The sequence below is a fragment of the Microtus oregoni genome, unplaced genomic scaffold (genome assembly GCF_018167655.1).
Source record: "Microtus oregoni isolate MIOR12 unplaced genomic scaffold, Mior012 000044F_ref0000062, whole genome shotgun sequence".
NCBI classification, from domain to species: Eukaryota; Metazoa; Chordata; class Mammalia; order Rodentia; family Cricetidae; genus Microtus; species Microtus oregoni.
In genome coordinates, this window is record NW_024543218.1 from 3866964 (window position 1) to 3887890 (window position 20927).

Consider the following 20927-nt stretch of genomic DNA (forward strand, 5'->3'; position numbering starts at 1 on the left):
GTCTAGCTCTGGTTAACAAGCCCATTTTTTACTAGCATTAGTGCCTACTTCATTGTAATTTTGGGGAATACTTAAAACCAGCTGAGTCACAGAGCCTTGTGGGCAGAACAGCTACTGGATTCTTCATGTGATCTTAGACAAAAGGCTGAGGAGCAAACTATTGGATTCTTCAATTGCCATGGGTAAGCAGCTGTTCTTAAGTTACCTGGACAACAGCTTGTCAGACATTCTAATAAGCTCACTTTTTACATAATGGTGAGATTCATTCTACCAGTCCTGTTGATGTAGAGAATCTTAAATACTGCAGTAGTATATTTTATTTACCTGACCATGGAAAGATATGTGCAGGCTAACAATAGTGCACATGAAGACATTCTTTCTAGCTCCATTATTGTCTACATATTCAAATTTCCATGAACACTATTCTTTTTATTATTATTCATTTACCTGGAATTTGCTTCGAATTTAAGGAATAAAACCCATAAAGCAATGGACAGGAATCAGTATTCTGTCTCTTTAAGCACACTATAGCACTATGGGAGATGCTCTTGCCACTCAGGACTCACTAGCCAATCATGCACTGAGGATAACCTGCCAGTCAGAAGCAGTGCAGGTCTCTTTCGGGCAGCCGCCTTCAGTCTTGTTTTTCTTTTTCTTTTCTTTTTTTCTTTTTCTTTCTTTTTTTTTTTTTTTTTTTTTTTTTTGAGACAGGGTTTCTCTGTGGCTTTGGAGCCTGTCCTGGAACTCGCTCTGTAGACCAGGCTGGTCTCGAACTCACAGAGATCCGCCTGCCTCTGCCTCCCGAGTGCTGGGATTAAAGGCGTGCGCCACCATCGCCCGGCTTCAGTCTTGTTTTTCAAGAGGAGCTGGCACCAGTGGATTCCTGTTCTCGGGTGCAGCTGCTGTTGTAGAGAGATGATGAGCTGAGAACTTTGGCAAAATGGAGAAGCACAACATGGTGAGTGAGGGAATGCTGTCTCCTGATGGGGAGGAACAGAGGGCGGGGTCCGGAAGACACTATGGTGTTACCTCCATGGGTCTGGGTGGGAACCTGCCGTCATTTTCCTTGTATTGTGAAGTCCCTCAAGGTCCCTGCTAACTCATGGGCCTAGGGGCAGGCCTCTGAATAACTTTGCTCTGTGGCTTCATCTCCTTAGAGTATTTGGAGCAGGAAGCTCCAAAACTCCTTCCTAGTGAACTTCAACAGGGTGCCTGCACTAATGGATACAAATTGCCAAACTCAGAGAAGCCTCGTTTCCTCAGTATCTTCTCGATATTGAGCACTTTGCATTTAAACTTTAAATATAATCTGAATTGAAATTTAAATTTGTGGAGATTATCAAAGGCATCTCACATGTTGTGTAGCTTTCCACTATTGTACCATAATGTAGAATTGGTGATACAATAGATTGACCAATGCTTAAAAAATGATTAAGTCTCACAAAGTAGAATTTAGCAGAGGGAGAACTGCATCTAAAACACCCAAAATGTAAATATATGGTAATTAGGGTTGGAAGAGATTAGAATGCCTGTAAGAATGATTGTTCACAAGGATTGTCCAGATATTTGACTCCAAACCATTTCAAAGAAGCCATCACTTATTTAAAGTCTGTGGTGGTGCATGCCTTTAATTCCAGCACTCTTGAGGCAGAGGCAGATGGATTTCTTTGAGTTCAAGGGCGGCCTGATTTATGAGAGTTCCAGGACGGGCTCCTCAGGTACTTAGAAACCCTGCCTCCAAAAATCCCCGAGTGCAGGGATTAAAGCCGTGCCCCACCACCGTCCTGCTAAGATGCTATTTTTCTTCAGAAGCTTACTAGGCATGGCACGAATCTTTTGCAACACCTCCCCACCCTGTCTTTTTTATCTTTTACTTGTCCAATCCAGTCTTTCTCCTCCCTTGTGATCTTCACCTTAGAACTCTGCCAATGAAGAATGACCTGCTGTAACAGGTCACGGTATACTTGGGAAAATAGTCTGAGAATATTTTGCCTAAATATTTAGCCTGGCAATTGCCTGTTTCTATTTCAATTGTTCAGAGTATAATCTGGACCATTATCCTCAGGGATACTTATGGATAACAGCATATATTGAATGCACAATCTATCTAACCTACCTGCCCTTGAGCATTGGACAGAGATCAATGCATAACATCATTAAAGAGACTCCTAACTGTGTTATGTGATCTCTGTGGAAAGGCATATTAATTCTAGAAGAGCTGCAGTTCCATCCGGATAGAAATATTGTTTCTGAGACAACTTCTGTTATGTTGACTTAGGTGGCCTTGGTCCCTGTCTGTGGCATTCCTGGACAGTGACCTTGAGTGTCCTCTATATTACACCATTAAAGTTCTTTTTTTTTTTTTTTTTTTTGGTTTTTTGAGACAGGGTTTCTCTGTGGCTTTGGAGCCTGTTCTGTAACTCGCTCACGTAGACCAGCCTGGCCTCAAACTCACAAAGATCCACCTGCCTCTGCCTCCCAAGTGCTGGGATTAAAGGCGTGCATCAACACTGCCCGGTTCACCATCAAATGTTTTAGATGACTGTACCAATTTACAGGTTTTTTTTTTTTTTGGTTTTTTCGAGACAGGGTTTCTCTGTGGTTTTTTTTGAAGCCTGTCCTTAAACTAGCTCTTGTAGACCAGGTTGGTCTGGAACTCACAGAGATCCGCCTGCCTCTGTCTCCCAAGTGCTGGGATTAAAGGCGTGCGCCACCACCACCCAGCTCCAATTCACAGTTTAAAATTATGTATTTGCCGGGCAGTGGAGGTACATGACTTTAATCCAATCACTCAGGAGGCAGAAGCAGGCAGATCTCTGTGAGATTGAATCCTGTGTAGTCTACAAGAGCTAGTTCCTGGACAGCCACCAAAGCTACAGAGATATCCTGTCTCAAACAAAACCAATAAATTAAAGTAAAATAAAATAAAATAATGCATTAGAGCCATGTAGTTGACTGCCCAATGCAGTCGCAGAAAAAAGATTTGCATATGGAGCATTTCTTCTCTTCTCAGACCACAATAGGAAGAATAGATTATTTTGTGCACTGCAGGGGGCACAGCATAGGCAATCAGCTGTTGCAGCCACCATTATGAAAAAGGGCCTGATTGAGATAGCAGGAGTGGTTTGTAATTGCCCAGCATGTGTAAATTAATGTCATGTGAATGAACACAGAGCAGATTTTGTGGGCATCCAAATTAGAAAGGTTATCTTGAGTCAAAGAACATTGAATTTGCAATTAGGCAACTATCCTCTGCAGATATGATCGATCTTTGTTTATTGATATTTATTGAGCTCTACAATTTTCTTTGCTTCACTCCCTGCCTCTACACTGCACACTTTAACCCTCTCCCAAGGTCCCCATGTACCCAATTTGCTCAGGAGATCTTGTCTTTTTATCCTTTATACCTCCCATATAGATTAGATATATGTCAGTCTCTCTTAGAATCCTCATTTTTGTATTAAGATCTGGGATTGTGGTTTGTAGCCTGGCTTTGTGTGCTTTATGGTTAAAAACCACCTATGAGTGAGTCCATGTGATAATTATCTTTCTGTGTCTGGGATACCTCACTCAAAATAATGTTTTCTAGATCCGTCCATTTTCCTGTTAAAATCAAGATGTTATTTTTTTCTGCTGTGTAGTACTCCATGGTGTAAATGTATCACATTTTTCTTATCCATTGTTCTATGAAGGGGCATTTAGGTTGTTTCCAGTTTCTGACTATAACAAATAAAGCTGCTATGAAAATAGTTGAGCACATGTTCTTGTGGTGCAATTGAACTTTTTTTGGTTACATACCCAAAAGTGGTATTACTGGGTCTTGAAAAGGCTGTTTCCTAATTTTCTGAGAAATTGCTACACTGACATCCAAAGGGACCGTATCAGCTTGCATTCCCACCAGCAATGCAGAAGTGTTTCCATTTCCCCACAACCTCTCCAGCATAAGTTGTCATTGGTGTTTTTAATCCTGGCCATTCTTTCAGGTTTTAGATGGAATCTCAGAGATTTGATTTGCATTTCTCTGATTAACGATATTGAATATTTCCTTAATTGTCATTCAGGTATTTTAGATTTCTCTGTTGAGAATTCTCTGTTTAGGTCTTTACTCCATGTTTTTAATTGGATTATGTGATCTTCTGGTGTCCAATATCTTGAGTTCTTTGTATATTTTGGAGATCAGATCTCTGTCTGATATGGGGTTAGTGATGATCTTTTCCCTTTCTGTAGGCTGTTGTTTTGCCTTGTTACTGATGTCCTTTGCTTTACAGAAGCTTTTAAGTTTCAGGAGGTTCCATTTAATTGTTTCTCTCAGTGTCTGTGCTGCTGCATTTATATTTAGGAAGTGGTTCCCTGTGCCAACGCCTTCAACTGTACTTTCCACTTTATCTTTTATGAGTTTCAGTGTGGTTAGCTTTATGTTGTGGTCTTTGTTCCATTTGGACTTCAATTTTCTACATGGTGATAGATATGGGTCTATTTTCATTTTTCTGTATGTTGATATCTAGTTATGCCAGCGCCACTTGTTACATATGATTTCTTTTTCCATTTACTATTTTTTGCTTCCCTGTCAAATATCAGGAGTTTGAAAATATGTGGATTGATATCTGCATCTTCTATTCAGGTCCTTTGGTCCTCCTGTCTGTTCTTATGTCAATACCAGGCTGTTTTCAGTGCTCTACCTGTGTAGTAAAGATTGAAGTCAGGGATTGTGATGCTTCCAGAAGTTCTTTTATTGCATGAGATTGTTTTGGCTTTCCTGGGTTTTTTTTTTGTTTTTTTATTTGAACTTGAGTACTGTTCTTTTGAAATCTTTGAAGAGTTTTGCTGGGATTTTGATGGGCATTGTATTCAATCTGTACATTGCTTTTGGTAAGAAATATGATTGATCTTGCTTGACAGAGTTATGTCGGCTTGGAGATTTGAAAAACAGGCCATTGCCTAACTCTATGTGTCAGGTTACAGAGCTCAGCAGTCAACATATGTAAGGGCACCATCAATCTATCTCTTGTTAATGGTTAATGACATCCCCTCTCCTAGGGAAGGGCGTACTCTTTTTTAAAGTCAATACAGAAAATTTTATTTAATCTTAAAAGTGCACTTTTTTTTTTGGTGTTTTTGAGATGGGATTTCTCTGTAGCTTTGGAGCCTGTCCTGGAACAAGCTCTTGTAGACCAGGCTGGCCTCAAACTCACAAAGATCTGCCTGCTTCTGCCTCCTGAGTGCTTGGATTAAAGGCATGCACCACTACTGCCCAGCTAAAAGTGCATTATTATCATGTCTTTAAAAATCACTTTTTGGGGGGCTGGAGAGATGGCTCAGAGGTTAAGAGCACTGATTGCTCTTCCAGAGGTCCTGAGTTCAATTCCCAGCAACCACATCGTGGCTCACAACCATCTATAATGAGATCTGGTGCCCTCTTCTGGCATACAGACATACATTGCAGGAATGTTGTATACATAATAAATAAATAAATCTTTAAAAAAAATCACTTTTTGGGGGAGTTGGAGAGATGGCTAGAGGTTAAGAGCATTGCCTGCTCTTCCAAAGGTCATGTTTTCAATTCCCAGCAACCACATGGTGGCTCACAACCATCTGTAATGAGGTCTGGTGCCCTCTTCTGGCCTGCAGGCATATACACAGACAGAATATTGTATACATAATAAATAAATAATTTTTTTAAAAAAATCACATTTTGGTATCAATTTCAAATACTTTCTTTAAGTGTATTGCTGCTCTTATCTCTTTTTTTCTGTTCTCCAATATTTCTAAGTCATTAATAGTTTCATTTCATTTCTTTCAAGTTATGATGATTTCTGTGTAGAGAAATGTCTCCTATACTTTAGGCTTGCCTCATGCTGTGTAATTGAGAATTAATTTGAACACCTAATCCTGCCTCTGCTGCCCAGTTCTGGAAAGATTGTTCTACAACTCCTTCCAGCTTTGTCCTTTACTATTCAGTGAGAAAGAAAAATAGAGCAGTTAATGAGTGTCTGCTAATCATTCTGGCTTTTATTGCAGACTTGGAAATGAAGAGGGATTGGTATAAGAACTGAACTCATTGACCACCTTTGAAGCTGGTGGAGACACAGTGCAGGAAGTGAGAGGTTGGCCTGAGAAAAGAGCTTCCCTCCTTCAACTGAGATTACTTATGTGGAATTGTGATGCTGTATGTTTGTCCTGATTGACCATTGTTTGCATTCCACAGACAATGGCAATCTGGGTATGGGACTGACCTTATCTTGAAACCTATTTGCGATATTACAATAGTTCATCCAAAATAGATGGTCTGGGTAAAATGTGTGGCCCTGCTTTTCTGGATTCAGATCTTTATCTTTATGGAAAATACATGAAAAATATTTAATGTGCTCTAATACAAATTCCTAGTCTCTAGAGGACATGGCTTTTAGCCTATTTCAACTTTTCAAAATAATTTTTGAGATTAAACCTACATCATATTCACATTGTGTTTGCTCCCTCCAATCCCTAACATGATCCTGAGTGTTTTCTAATTCATGGTTTGTTTTTCTTTAACAACAGTTACAAAGTAACCACAGTTACACAGGAACAGTGATTACTTTATGAATGTGACCTGTGCTTGTCTTCAGGATTTCCCATCTCTGAGGCAATGGGATGTCTGCACTGGAAAGTGAGTGTGCAATGCAATGTGCATACAGAGGACCCTGTGCTTTGGATGAGAAACAGGATGTGGTGTAGGAGAGTCGAATTATGTGTACTAAATACAAACTTTTCTAAACTAGGGCACTGTCTGCTGGTCAGGGAGGGCAGAACTGGAAGGACTGTGCTGTCTGAGTTATTTGATCTCTGAATCTCCTTTAGAGGAGCTGCTAATATTGTGAGGCTAGACTAGGTGGCCCTAGCCTGTGAGGAATTCTGGGAAGGGATAGCAATGGGGAGTACTAGTAGCAGTTTGTGGGTTCTTTCCATGTTTCTATTCTGCCTCTGCAACAGGAGTAGTAAGGAAGATCACAAGGTATATTGTGGTGAGTGTTGGGTGTTCAGGCCTATTGAGCTGTCATTTCTGCTGTGACTTGAACTGACCATGAGGCAGACCTTAGTTATGTTGGTCCATGTGGTTCATGCTGGCAGTGTCCCTTTTCCTCTTAGCCAACCTGTATATGAATTTATTGGGCCAGGGGAGTCTCTGGAAATTCAGGATATGATGGTGATTGTCCAGAGTACACACATGGACATTGCTCTTGGTGTGCAGTGGGAAGAGAGATTAGGAAACTGAAGGTCTAGATTCCAGAAATTTTCAATATTGCATTCCAATTTCAGATTTGTGTTATAAAGATTACAAATAGTTTAGGAACTGGTAGGAAATGATGATATTGATCTTCTAGCAATGTATGATGAGAAGGCTTTTAATGTGATGCTGCCACTAGCTGCAATGGTGTGATCCAGTGAAGCCACTAGCTGCAATGGTGTGATCCAGTGAAGCTTATTTCCAGGGAACAAAGGGTTTCTGATCTGCAGAGATTATTCAGATGTACATTGTGTTGGGCAGGTAGATGGAGCATAATTCACATCTTGGGCCATAATCCATGTAGGAGAAAATAAATTTTAAATCATTTTTCTTTTTTTCATAAACTACTTTCCTCACGACACATTATTTTATAAAAACCCATCCATTGTAATTGAGTTTAAAAAAATAAACAAAATGCAGCTCTCACCTCCTTATTCCCAATTCTTCCCATTCCCTCCAAATAAAGGAAAAAATGTAATCAAAAAATAAAACAAAACAAGAACACCTGATAAACAACAACAAAAAAACAACCCCTCAAAACTTCCCAAAACAAAGTAGTGTATTTCCCCAGGGGTAAGTGGAATTTACATTGATCCACTGTGAATGAGTTCTTTCCACTACAAAAATCTGCAAAGAAAGACACTCAAGACAGAAAAATAAACAAAAAGGCACCAAAAAAAATGTACCAGACAAACTTTAGAGGCAGGAGCTTCGAGGAAAGAAGGGTACCGTGTACCTAGACCTGGCAAATCAGGAGCAGGCAGGGGCTGCAAAAGGCAGAGAGAAGATGAGGAAAGGAAACAAGCTGAACAGATTGGTGCCTTCCAGAGCTCTAGGTAAAAAAAGGCCTCCTACCATCCGTGCCCACCTACCCTTGAGCAAGTCCAAAGAGAGTGAAGTGGAGCAGGCAAACAGGGAGCAGGTTGCACATTTGAGAAGTGTCCCTATCGAATCTCCAGAGGGAATATGTTGATGTGGGAGTGTCAAATATCAATCTGTTGGTTTCATTGGTTAAGCAATAAAGAAACTGCTTGGCCCATATAGGCTAAAACATAGGTGGGAGGAGTAAACAGAACAGAATGCTGGGAGGGAGAGGAAGTGAGCTCAGAGAGACGCCATGCTCCCCTCTCCCGGGCTGACGTGAGAGCTCTGCTCTCTGAGGCAGACGCATGAAGCTCAGACCCAGGATGGATGTAGGATAGAATCTTCCTGGTAAGCACACCTTGGGGTGCTACACACAGATGATTAGAAATGGGCTAAATTAATATGTAAGAATTAGCCTAGAAGAGGCTAGATAGAAATGGGCCAAGCAGTATTTAAATGAATACAGTTTGTGTGTTGTTATTTCGGGGCATAAGCTAGCCAGGTGGCCGGGGTGCCGGGGCGGCAGCCCCGCCGCTCCTATTACAACAATATGTCACCCCTGTCTTACTCCCTGGCCTGCCCTACTTCCCAGAGCAGGTTCCTCCTCAGTTAGTTATGGGATTCTCCCCCTTCCACAGTATATCTTTTTTATTTATCTTTATTTATATTTATTTATCTATTTATTATGTATACAATATTGTGTCTGTGTGTATGTCTGCAGGCCAGAGGAAGGCACCAGACCTCTTTACAGATGGTTGTGAGCCACCATGTGGTTGCCAGGAATTGAACTCAGGACCTTAGGAAGAGCAGGCAATGCTCTTAACCCCTGAACCATCTCTCCAGCCCAGTGTATCTTTTTTAAAAAATAAATTTCCACCTTATGTTTTTCTTTTTTTTTTTAATTCTTCTTTTGAACCAAGGGTCAGCTGTTTAAACCACTGTCAAATCCAGACTGGGAGCTGTTGTAATTGGTAGTTTGGGCACAGTATTGGGCACACGGGTAACCCATCTGTTGTGCTGATGGGAATCACCTTGATCTGTCTCCCTCTAATCAGGGAATCATCTAAAGCCAGGGAAGTCCTCACTGACTCTTTGTCTAAAAATTCTATATATGCAAACCCTTTGGCAAGGCCACTGAATTTGTCACAGACTGTAGTAACACAGTTGAATGAAACCACATTCATGAAAGTGAGCTTCCAGGTCTTCTGCTGTTGCACTATAGTCCACTTAACCAACATAGATGGAACTGGCATCAGCCTCCATCTTCTCCTCAAGAGACATGATCACTGAGCCAGCATTGCCTGGGGTTGTACTCTTAGTCATCTGCTTCTCTACCTCATTTTGTAGCTCCTTTAACTTCTCATTCTCTTCCTCTATCTCCCTGACTCCCTGAAGCTTTGATCACTTCTAGCAATCATATAGAGAATATCACACACAAAAAATACAAAAACATACACAAAAAGTAGCAGTAACCTTATTTTCAGAAGTGCTTGGAACTCCAAGTAGTTAGTGTAAATCAAGTTGATTTACTTGTACACTGATTCTTTAAAAATCTGTTCTCTTGAAATTCCATTTAAAAAGATTTCATTTCCTACCTGTGATGCAGACTTGGATTCCATCACCAATTGTAGGAAACAAAAGGTAAGTGATCCTAACAAAATCATTTTCTTTTGATAAAGAAAATGAAATGCTTTCTGTAATCAAATCTATTTTCGGTAAAGTAAAAACATCAGAAGACTTCAAGTGAATATTGTAAATTTTGGTGAAACAGCCCTTCTCACCGAACCCATTTTCTATTATTGGTAAAGAAAAGAACAGGAGTGTACAGGATGTGTGAGGGCCAGTGATTCAGTGATTTTGATTAGAATCTTGGTCTTCTTTAAGAATCAAATATGTGTGTGTGTGTGTGTGTGTGTGTGTTTGTGTGTGTGTGTAGATTTGTGTTTGTGTTTGTGCCTTGTTTTGTCAATGGTGACATCCATATTGTTGATTTTGTGAACCATAATTTAATTATATCATTCATTGTTTGTAAAAATGATGGACCTTCCCCAGTTTGTACTCAGAATATTTTTTCATATTCTTTGGTGATAAACAGTTTTACTTTCCTCTTCTTGATCTCAGATGCTTCCTTCTAAGTATTTTATTTATTTATTTATTTATATTTTAACGATAAAGCTTGCCTGAAGATCACAAAGTAAACAGATGCCATGACCACCCTTACACCACGGGCAATACTGACACACACCTTTAATCCCAGTAATCACACTAGTTTGTTGTAGAGTTAATCACAGTGTCTCATATCTTTAATCCTATCACTAAGGAGTTGAGATAGGAAGTGGCATGCCTGGGCAGAGAGAGGAATATAAGGTGGTAAGAGAGAGGAGCTGAGGATTGAGTGTTTTGTAGAAACAGCATTCACTTTGAGAATTTATAGGGACAGGATACCCCATTTGGTGAGTCTAACAACATTTATCTAGGGCTTCCCTTGGAGGGAATGCTTAGGCTAAGGAAAAGTTAGATTAAGAGAAATGAAGACAGAATCATAGGTTAGACCTAGAGGATGAAAGGTGAATAGAAAGCAGCCAGAGTTTATATCTCAGCCAGCATATGTACTAAACACAGTCAAAAGGCAGATCAAAAAGCAGTACAGTCAGCTCCCCACCTTCCTGCACTGTGCTTGGAGGCAGTTCAAACCTGTGCATTATCTGATCCAGCTAAGCAGCTTCTAATCACTAACAAGGAGTGCCCCTGGCTGGCCTACACTAGCCCAAATATTAATTGAAAAAATGGACTCTTTGAGCTGGGCAAAATGCTTTTTATGTTGGCTAGCACAGATGTTATTCACAGCCCTCAAGGTTACTAGAAGAACAGTAGGCATGCTCGGACTCAAATAGAATCTATAAGCCTGAAATGACTCCAGATGGAAACTGAGTCACATGTGGGCTCCCACATTGGATTGGGAATTTTATAGCACTAAGAACTAATGGCTCAATGCTGTGCTTCTCTGATCTTTCAGCTTTCAGCCCTACTATCTGACTACAGGATTTATGAATAAGATCAGTTTGCACTACATCTAAAATCTAATTTAAAGAAAAGGCTTCTTCTTAATTCCTGTTCATGATTTTGGGTCTAAATCTCTATCAAGTAACTTAAAATTAAGTTTTTGAATTATGTATTTAAATAATAAACTATGCTCCTTTAACTGCTTTGAGCTTTACTACATACGGCACTTAAAAGGTTTTCTATAGTAAACCACGATCATTCTTAGCAGTGACCATTAAAATCTTAAAGACGGGCTTAGGACTCCACAACATTGATTCCTCCTAGAGTGTGGTAATGCCACTAAACTGACTACCCTCCCCAAAGGTCAGCTTTTGTCTATAAATTATTCAGGACAATTCCAAGATTAACATGGTCCTCATGCACTACACTAGCCAGAACTTGAGATTATTCCTCCACTTTCCCATTACACAAAGACTGGACAAGAGGTAATACAAGCAATTCTCCCATGAATTGAAATTATCCTAGGTTTATTTTAGGGACCCTTATAGATGCCATTGCCCACAGACAATAAAACATAATTTTAAAAGCATGGTTCCCATATTCCCAAGAGTTGGGGTAAGCAGTTTGGTCATTCATTAGGTCATGATTTATGTCATCATTGAGATGGAGGTGGTAACAGGTTACTATGGGTAATGGTAAATATATGAACAAAGAAGATTATATTCAGTTATCTTGTTCTGAAAAGAAAAAGGGAAGATGTATAAATCTATTACTAAATTGACTTTAAATAAAGACAACTATTTTTATTAAATATTTTACATTAGCATGGCTTTTGTATATTAATACATATTTGAGATTATTTTTGTTATATTATAGATGTTTCAAATCTTATTTAACATATGTGTATATTCATGCAAATTCAAGATTATTTTTGATAAAACATACTGTAAATACATGTCTACTCTTATGCATTGTTTTGTGCCCAAAAAGACACTTTACAATGTAAAATAAATTTCTGGTCCTTAAAACTACTATTACACGCTATTTAAATTGATAAAATTACAGATTAATAGTTACATGTTATAATCATACTTATGGTCATGTTAGGGAGTCTTTCAAGGTGAAACAAAAAGACATTTCATTTCCCTTTTTTTCATGATAGGGTTCCTTTCCTTACTCGGGCTGTCCTGGAAATCACTTTGTAGACCAGCCTGGCCTTGAGCACACTGAGATCAACCTTCTTGTGCCACACATAACTGGGATTAAAGACATGACCATCACTCCCTGGCCAAAAATACATTTTAAATAAGTCAGCAAACATTTTCTATTCAAAATATGGCATTTAAGATGTTACGATTATATAAGGCTTTTATGGCAAGACATGTCTGTTCCTGACAACACCAATCTACTTCAGAGAAATGATGGATATCATAGAAATGACTAAATGTAGTTAACTTTCTTGCTGGCAAGATTTAGGCACTGGCAAGAAACTGCCCTTTGAGTTAACTACTGACTGTATACTGTTCAAGTTCGATAGGCAGGACACAAAAGAAAATGACAGCTGAGCATTGCCGTGGCAAAGCAGAACAATCCTTAAAAATTCCTGCTTCACAGAAACATGGTCAGATCTTCTACGTGTATATGCTAAAGTTAAAAGTCCTACAGTACAAGGGAATCTTGGGTGACTGTCCAAGCAGTCAGTTGTTTTTCTCATTTCCTGGTTTTTTAAAATTGTTTGCATTGACGTATATATTTTTCTCTGCTCTCCTCCCTTCCTCCCCTCTTCTACCTTCTCCCATGATCTCCATGCTCACTATTAGTTCAAAAGATTCTGTCTTTTTTCTACTTTCCATGTAGATTATATCCATGTATGTCTCTCTTAGATTTCTCTTTGTGATCTTGGTTCTCTGGGCTTGAGAATTGTAGGCCAGTTTTCTTTGTTTTAGGTCTAAAAGCCACTTATGAGTGAGGACATTGTATATTTGTCTTTCTGGGTCTGGGTTACCTCATTCAGTATGATGTGTTCTTGATGCATAAATTTGCCTGCGATTTCAAGATGTCATTTTTTTTTCTGCTGTGTGGTACTCCATTGTGTAAATGCAGCACACTTTCCTCATTCATTTTTTGGTCAGGGAGTGTTTAGGTTGTTACCCGGCTAATACAAATAGTGCTGATATGGATATAGCTGCACACATGCACTATGAATATATCATGTGATATGATTGAGAATCATTTATGTTATACCCAAAGTGGTATTGCTTGGTCTTGAGGTAAGTTGTGTCCTAATTTTCTGAGAAATCACCATTCTGATTTCTAAAGTGATTGTACCAGTTTGCATGCCCACCAGCAATGGAGATGTTTTCCCTTCACCCCACATCCTCTCCAAATAAACTGTCCTTGGTGTTTTTGATCTTGGCTATTTTTACAGGTGTAAGGTGGGATCTCGAATTTTTTTTTTTTTACATTTCTTAATGGCTAAGGATGTTGAGCATTTCCTTATGTGTCTTTCAGTCATTTATAGTCATCTGTTAAGAGTTCTCTGTTTAAGTCTCTACATTTTTTTTCTATTGGCTTATTTGTTCTTCTGATGACCAGTTCCTTGAGCTCTATATATATTTTGGATATCAGCCATCTGTTTGAAGTGGGGTTGAAGAAGACCTTTTCTATCCTGTAGGCTGCCATTTTATTAAACATTTCCTCTGCTTTTCAGAAAGTTCTCAGTTTTAGGTGGTCCCATCTATTAAATATTGCTATTAGTGTTCATGTTGCTGGGGTTATATATAGAAAGTGGTCTCCTGTACCAATGTGTTCAAGTGTACTTTCTACTTTCTTTTCTATGAAGTTCAATGTAGTTGGTTTTATGTTTTGATCTATTTGGACTTGAGATTTCTCCATGGAGATAGATAAACACTATACTTTCTGTTTACTCAGGTAGTATTTTATCCTTCTCAGGTCTCTAATGGAGTTAAATACTAGATAATTGTAGTTCTCTCTGTTGTTGCAAAATTGAATCAACTCAGAAACTAGCATGAAATATGTAAGGTTAAGAGATATAAAAATTTTATTTTAGGTTGGGATAAAAAATGATTGAGGTACAACATTTGGACTTACCTAGATAGGACAGATAATAAAGTATTTTCTCTAAATTTACCAAATACAAATGGATTGTTCGTTGTTTCCTATATATATTTGTATATAGTTGTTGTATATTTTGTATATAGCTTTACTGTGTTAGTTAAATTCTTCATTTTTTATTTAGTAAGAAAGGGGGAAAGGTATGACATTTTGATCATGTTCTCATAATAAAGCTTGCCTGGAGTCAGGACACAGCTAACAACAACCTGACTGATGATTACCCTAGAGGTTTAAAGGACTTTGCCCAGGTAGGAGTCAGGATTATTAAGGCAGGCTTGAGAGAAGGTATGGGCTCTTTTCTTGTATGGAGAAATTGAAGAGGTAGTAGTCAACAGTGGCTGATCAATTGATTTTCTGATCTTTCAAGTTCTTACCCTGCTGTCTGATGCCTGAGTTTTTATTTTATTTTATTTCAGTTTAGTTTAGTTTTTCTGAGACAAGGTTTTTCAGTGGCTTTTGTTCCTGTCCGGGAACTCATTTTGTTGCCCACGCTGGCCTTGAACTCACAGAGATCTCCCTGCCTCTGCCTCCTGTGTGCTGGAATTAAAGGTGTGTGCCACAACTGCCTGGTCTGAGTTTTATTTTAAATATCAATTAGATTAATGCTTCAGTAGGGATAGAGCTAATTAAGTAAGCCCTTGGAAAGTGAAGTCTCACCAGTCATTGGTGGTGCATTTCTGTGAGTTCAAGGCCAGTCTGGTCTACAAGAGCTAGTTCCAAGAAAGGCTCCAAAGCTAATGAGAAACCCTGTCCCAAGAAAGAAAACAGAAACAAAAAAACCAACCAAACACAATATGTAGCCCCATGTACCTGAGAGAGAACCACAGGATTTGGCATTCACTCTGCTGAATTTTCATCTTTCCTTGACCCATTCTTCCCTCACTTGTCCTCACTCCTCTCTTTCATTAGTCTTTTGTTTCTTCTTCTTTTTTTTACCTTGACTGCAGTGCTTCCTTCCACCATTCATCTCAGTCTCACATTTCCCCAAAATCTCTCTTCTTTGTTTACCTTTAGAATCTCATACATATCAACAAAACATAGTCTTGTTTTAATTAGGGATTCTGCTGTTGTGTTGAAATACCATGACCAAAAAGCAAAATGGGGTGAAAAGGGCTTAGTTGGCTTATACTTCCATATTGTTGTTCACTATTAAAGCATACCAGGGAAGGAACTCAAGGAGGGCAGGATTCTTGAGTCAAAATTAATGGAGATGTGATGGGGGCATGCTTCTTCCTTTCTTACCTCACATGACTTATACAGCCTCTCTTCTTATAGAACCCAGGACCAGCCCAGGGATGTCACAATGCTCAATGGGCTGAGCCCTCTGCCATTGATCAGTCTTTGAGAGAATGACTCATTTCTGAATTCCGTGGAGGCATTTTTTTTTTTTCCGGAGGCGCCCTAATCCCTGATGTCTCTAGGTTATTGTCAAGTAGACATGGAAAACCACCCCACATACATGGTACAACAAGTTAAATTAAGATTATATGCAGAAAACAAAACAAGCCTGGATATAGAAAACCAGTATGAGGAAAGGGGTCTCAAAAGCTGTCAAATGAGTTAAAGGACACACCACATATACACCCAGTCTTAGCAGTCCCACAAAACACCATAGTATGAACTGATAACATATATGCAAAGCATATAGCACACGCCCCTAAAGGATCACGAGTCTCTGTGAGCACTAATAACTCCTGCTTAGTTGATTCTGTGGGCTCTGTTAACCTAATGTCCTCAACCAAGGTGGGAGGCGATTGCTATGGTACTTCCTCCCCATTGCCAGCAGGGTCTCCTTAGCTCCTCTTATTGTTTGACTGCCTGTGTCTGCTCCTGCTGCTTTGAGTTCCTGAAATAGGCCAGTCTGATAACAAGTGAATGAGGTAGAATTCTATGAGAATAGCAGAATACGCTGTTCCTGCTTTCTCCTCTTCCCATTCCCAACTACCCCCTTTCAATCCAGAAAACCTATTCTAGTGCCCCTTTCAGGGAGATCGATGTATCCCTCCCTTGATCCTTTGTTGTTAGCTCTCTCTGTGTCTGTGGATTGTAGCATGAATGTCCTTTACTCTACAATCAATATTAATGTATAAGGGATTCACACCATTGTCATTTGTATTGCTGGATATTAAGGTAGGCTGAATCCTAATTTTCTGAGAAACTTTCATACTGTTTTCCAGAGTTATTGTACAATTTGCATTTCCACCAGCAATGGAAGAGTCTTCCCCTTACTCCCATATCTTCTTCAGCATAAGCAGTCACTGGTGTTTTTAATATTAGCCATTCTGACAGGTGTAAGGTGGAATTGTAGTGTCATTTTGATTTGCATTTCCCTGATGGCTAAAGATGTTGAACATTTCCTTAAGTGTCTTTTGGCCATTTGAATTTATCTATTATAAGATAATATCTTTCCTCTGCAGTAAAATTCCTATGGAAAATGCATAGAGTGTAAAATGTCTAGAATGAAGGGCAGGCAGTGGTGGCACTTGGGAGGAAGAGGCAGGTGGAGTTTGAGGCCAGACTGGTCTACAAGAGCTACTTCCAGTACACATTCCAAAGCCTCAGAGAAACCCTGTATCAAGAAAATGTCTTAAACATAATCAAACTTCAGATCCAAACAATCCCATGTGTATCTCCTATAATTTTATTTCCACTAAACCAATTTTTTTCTCTGCTTTAGATGATAATTCTCTTTGACTGTTTAAATCCTTGTCACCTTTTATGGTTTGGTCCAAATTACTGTTTTCAGTTTTTTACTCTAATAGTGGGATATAGATGGTCAGTGTCTTGCAACAATTTTTTTTTTTTTTGGTTTTTCGAGACAGGGTTTCTCTGTTGTTTTGGAGTCTGTCCTGGAACTAGCTCTTGTAGACCAGGCTGGTCTTGAGCTCACACAGATCCGCCTGCCTCTGCCTCCCGAGTGCTGGGATTAAAGGCGTGCGCCACCACCGCCCGGCGCAACAATTTATGAAAATTATTAAGATTCCACAAATAATCTCTCCTAATTTTTACCTTAGGGCTCAAATTTTTGTTAAAGTATTTTATATGCTGAATGATTAATATAATCACCTTTTTGTATATTTTCAGAAGAAATTTGTATTCCCCAAGAAGATAAAGTTTGCTTTACTTCAGCAAACATTTTCTCTAAAATATGTTCATTTGAATCAGCTAATAAAATTCTGTATAATGTTGAAAACATAACTTGAGTATAATTTCAATTGTAATAAATAACAAACTACTAACATCTAGTACTTTATATCCTAATTGGTTTATAATAATAAGTTTCAAGGACTAGAAATTTTCATTACATGTTTAACTGAGTTGCATTAGATAAAATAGCTTGAGTAAGAATAGAAAATCCTCGACAGTATTTTAACAAAAATAATGTCAAGTTTGGAGTAAAAGGAAGCGTCCATATCTATATCAATGTAAAATGTATAAATAAGCGGTGACTTTGTAAAATTAATTTTAATGACCTACCCTTTTATCTCATCATACATATATATATATATATGTATATACACACACACACACACACACACACACATATATATATATATATATATATATATATATATATATATATATTCCTTTATTCTTTTTAGAGCAGATTCAGTAATCTACACTTTTATCCTATCATTTCATTTAGTGCCTTTTGTAGGTGGATGTCTATTTATGAATTTATAGAGATGGCTTTGGAGTTGGACATTGGCTCTGTCCCTCTCTATAAATATAAGCATGTTGTTAAAATAAAAATTCAGAGAGTTTTTGTCTCATGTCAGGAGCATGGGATGGAAAGAAAAAAGAATTTAGAAGAATTTTCCCTTTTCTCCATATCTATTTTTGTCTGTCTTGTACATGCCATTGAAAATATATGTCTGTATATGTCTGTAGACTCAATGTTTAAGTTTAGCACAATGAACAATGAATTTTCCTGAAGTAAGTTTTGAAATTTCCAGGAAGAAGTTGGGGCCTCACAACAACAACTCAACCTGGTTGATATGATGGCATGATGATGATAGTGTTACTATCAGACCTGTTTTGTGTACCAGCTGCTCAAGATGGTTCTGACTTGCTTAGCTGAAATGGTGCACTTTTTTACAACATTCTGGACAGACCTTCTAATAGGACGCTCATAAAAACCTTACCAAATACTCAGAGACTATTTGCAATGATACTAGACAGTAATCTTGGAACTTAACCATTATTTTTTTCCCATATCAGTGTTTTAATGTTCACCTCTCTGAAAGCAACATGGTTTTTATAAAGACAAATTTGTTCTAATTTAACATGATATTTTGAACAGGAAATCTGGTTGAGCACATCAATTCCCAAACATCAACTGTGACTTTAAAGCAACAGAATATCAGATCAGGAAATCTATGGCACTTGGTGAAAAAAAAAAAAGGAAATCCCTCCTTTGTCCCCCAGCTCCAGAAGGCAATGTGTCTCACTGGCTGTGCAAACTCTTCTCACTCAAGCCCAAGTCTCTATGTTCAGACATAGTACATCCATTACTGTGTCCTTCCAGGCTTTGGAAGTCTGACAAAACACCATTCCAGTAGCTGTGTCTCCAGGTTTTGAGTCCAGAAATGAATTTAAAGTGTGATCTGATCACAGTCAATAACTTGATCGTACTGACTTCCACATGTCATGAATATGTTCATCACAAAAGAGCAGGATGAGGTCTCTGACCAGCACTAACACTGTGATCAGTCAGGTATTACAGGGATGCACATTCTAGGTGACAGAAGTATACAGACATATTGGTAATGAACACCAATCTTATTGCACATGGTGTCTGGGTGAGCAATAAAAACACTGTGATACAGGATGAAAACTTTTTACAACTTGCTTCTTCTCAGCCCTTTTTTCTAAAGTTTCATGTAGCAGCAGTATCAGTCGACATACATGGGAGAGCTGGGAGTAGCTGGCATCTGATCCAGGATTTTACAAACATAGCATGTGACCTCAACAGTACATTCTTCATACATCAAAATAAAGGGATGATTCAGAAGCTCTTTATACTTTGGCCTTTTGGGTTCATCCTTCGTAAGGCACAAGTTGACAAAGTTGATGAAACTGGGGGAGAATTCCCTTTCTCGGAATTACTTAGTTGTGGAGGGTCTCCTTTCACTACTTGTGTTAGCTGATCAAACACACTATTCCACTTTGGTTAAGGAAATTGGCCTGTGGCCATCTTGTACAATGTGATCCCCAAAGTCCAGACATCAGAGCGAACATCATACCTTTGTCGTGATGCACTTGGGTCTATTCTTTTAGGTGCCATATACGGTCTATACCCACCATCTCTTGTCTTGGCAATGGAGTCCACAAGTTGTCCACTGATGCCGAAATCACAGAGCTTAATATTTCTGCTTTGGTCCAGAAGAATATTGGAATGTTTGATAACTCTGTGAATGATTTTCAAGTTTTCTTTTAAGTGATTTAGTGCTATCACAGTTGCTAAAGTGATTTTGCCTAAGATCTCTCCGGAATAACGTCATCTAACACACTATATACATATTTGTAAAACTTATCGAACGAGGTAGACATGAGCTCCATACAGATCCAACAGTTTCCCTCTCTGAAGAGTGCACCATAGAACTGAACAATGTATGGGCAATCACTACTCCGCATTACTACATCCAAATCCATGAGAAGTTGTTTTTGTTCTTTTTCATCCATAGTTGATCATATTCTTTTAACTGCCATTATCTGCCCACTTGGTTTGTGGATCATTCTGTTGACAGAACCATAAGCTCCTCGTCCAATTTCTCCAAGGTCTTTCAAGTCCTCTACAGTGAAATCCCAGTGTTGTTCCAGGGAGATCTTCAGTTTTCCTGATGACTAAATGCTGTGTGTTCTCAGTCTCTCTATGTGTGGGTTCTGGACTTCAGTAGTGTTAAGATGGAGAGTAAACCGTGCTGTTGATTTGACAGGTGGATTGGCAAAATTCAATTTCAGTGCTTTGCACTTACCCTGCATGCTGCTGACGGCCACAGCTCGGGGTCAGAGCCACCATTGTTTGAAGTGAGGAGCTGAGCAGCGCGGCAGCGGCCCCATCATTTTATTTTCACAGGATCCCATAGAAAGAATATCACCCCCACGACAGCTGGAAGTATTTCTTAAAGACTATATCCTCTCTCCCAACAAAGTTTGTCCTCAGGGTTAGGGACATCATTTAGGGGTTGATTATAATTGGTATAGGGTTTTGGGTTGGAGGTGAAATTTTAGAGGCTGAGAGATATCTTTGAAAAAAATGGGAAAATTGGATGGAACAATAGATTAGTGTGAGGGGCTGTAGAGATGGCTCAGCCATTAAGAGCATTGCCTGCTCTTCCAAAGGTCCTGAGTTCAATTCCCAGCAACCACATGGTGGCTCACAACCATCTGTAATGAGGTCTGATGCCCTCTTCTGGCCTGCAGGCAGACACCCAAACAGAATATTGTATACATAATAAATAAATATTTTTAAAAACCTGCTACTTCTGCTCCACACCCATAATTTTATTTCCCAGCAGAGGTGTCCCTTGCTTCTCCACTCTGTTCAACTAAAAAATAATAGATTAGTGTGAGCTTACATACACTAATAATAATAGTGACTAACAGAGTGAATACTTGTGAGTTATAATTTATCGGCAATTGCATTGATATAGAATTT

The 20927-nt window shown here is 38.9% G+C and overlaps 2 pseudogenes; both read right to left on the reverse strand.

Annotated features, from left to right (window-relative positions):
• Positions 1–9050: 9050 nt before the first annotated feature.
• Positions 9051–9747, reverse strand: LOC121434689 (annotated as a pseudogene).
• Positions 9748–19137: 9390 nt separating this feature from the next.
• On the reverse strand, positions 19138–20252 carry LOC121434790 (annotated as a pseudogene).
• Positions 20253–20927: the final 675 nt, after the last annotated feature.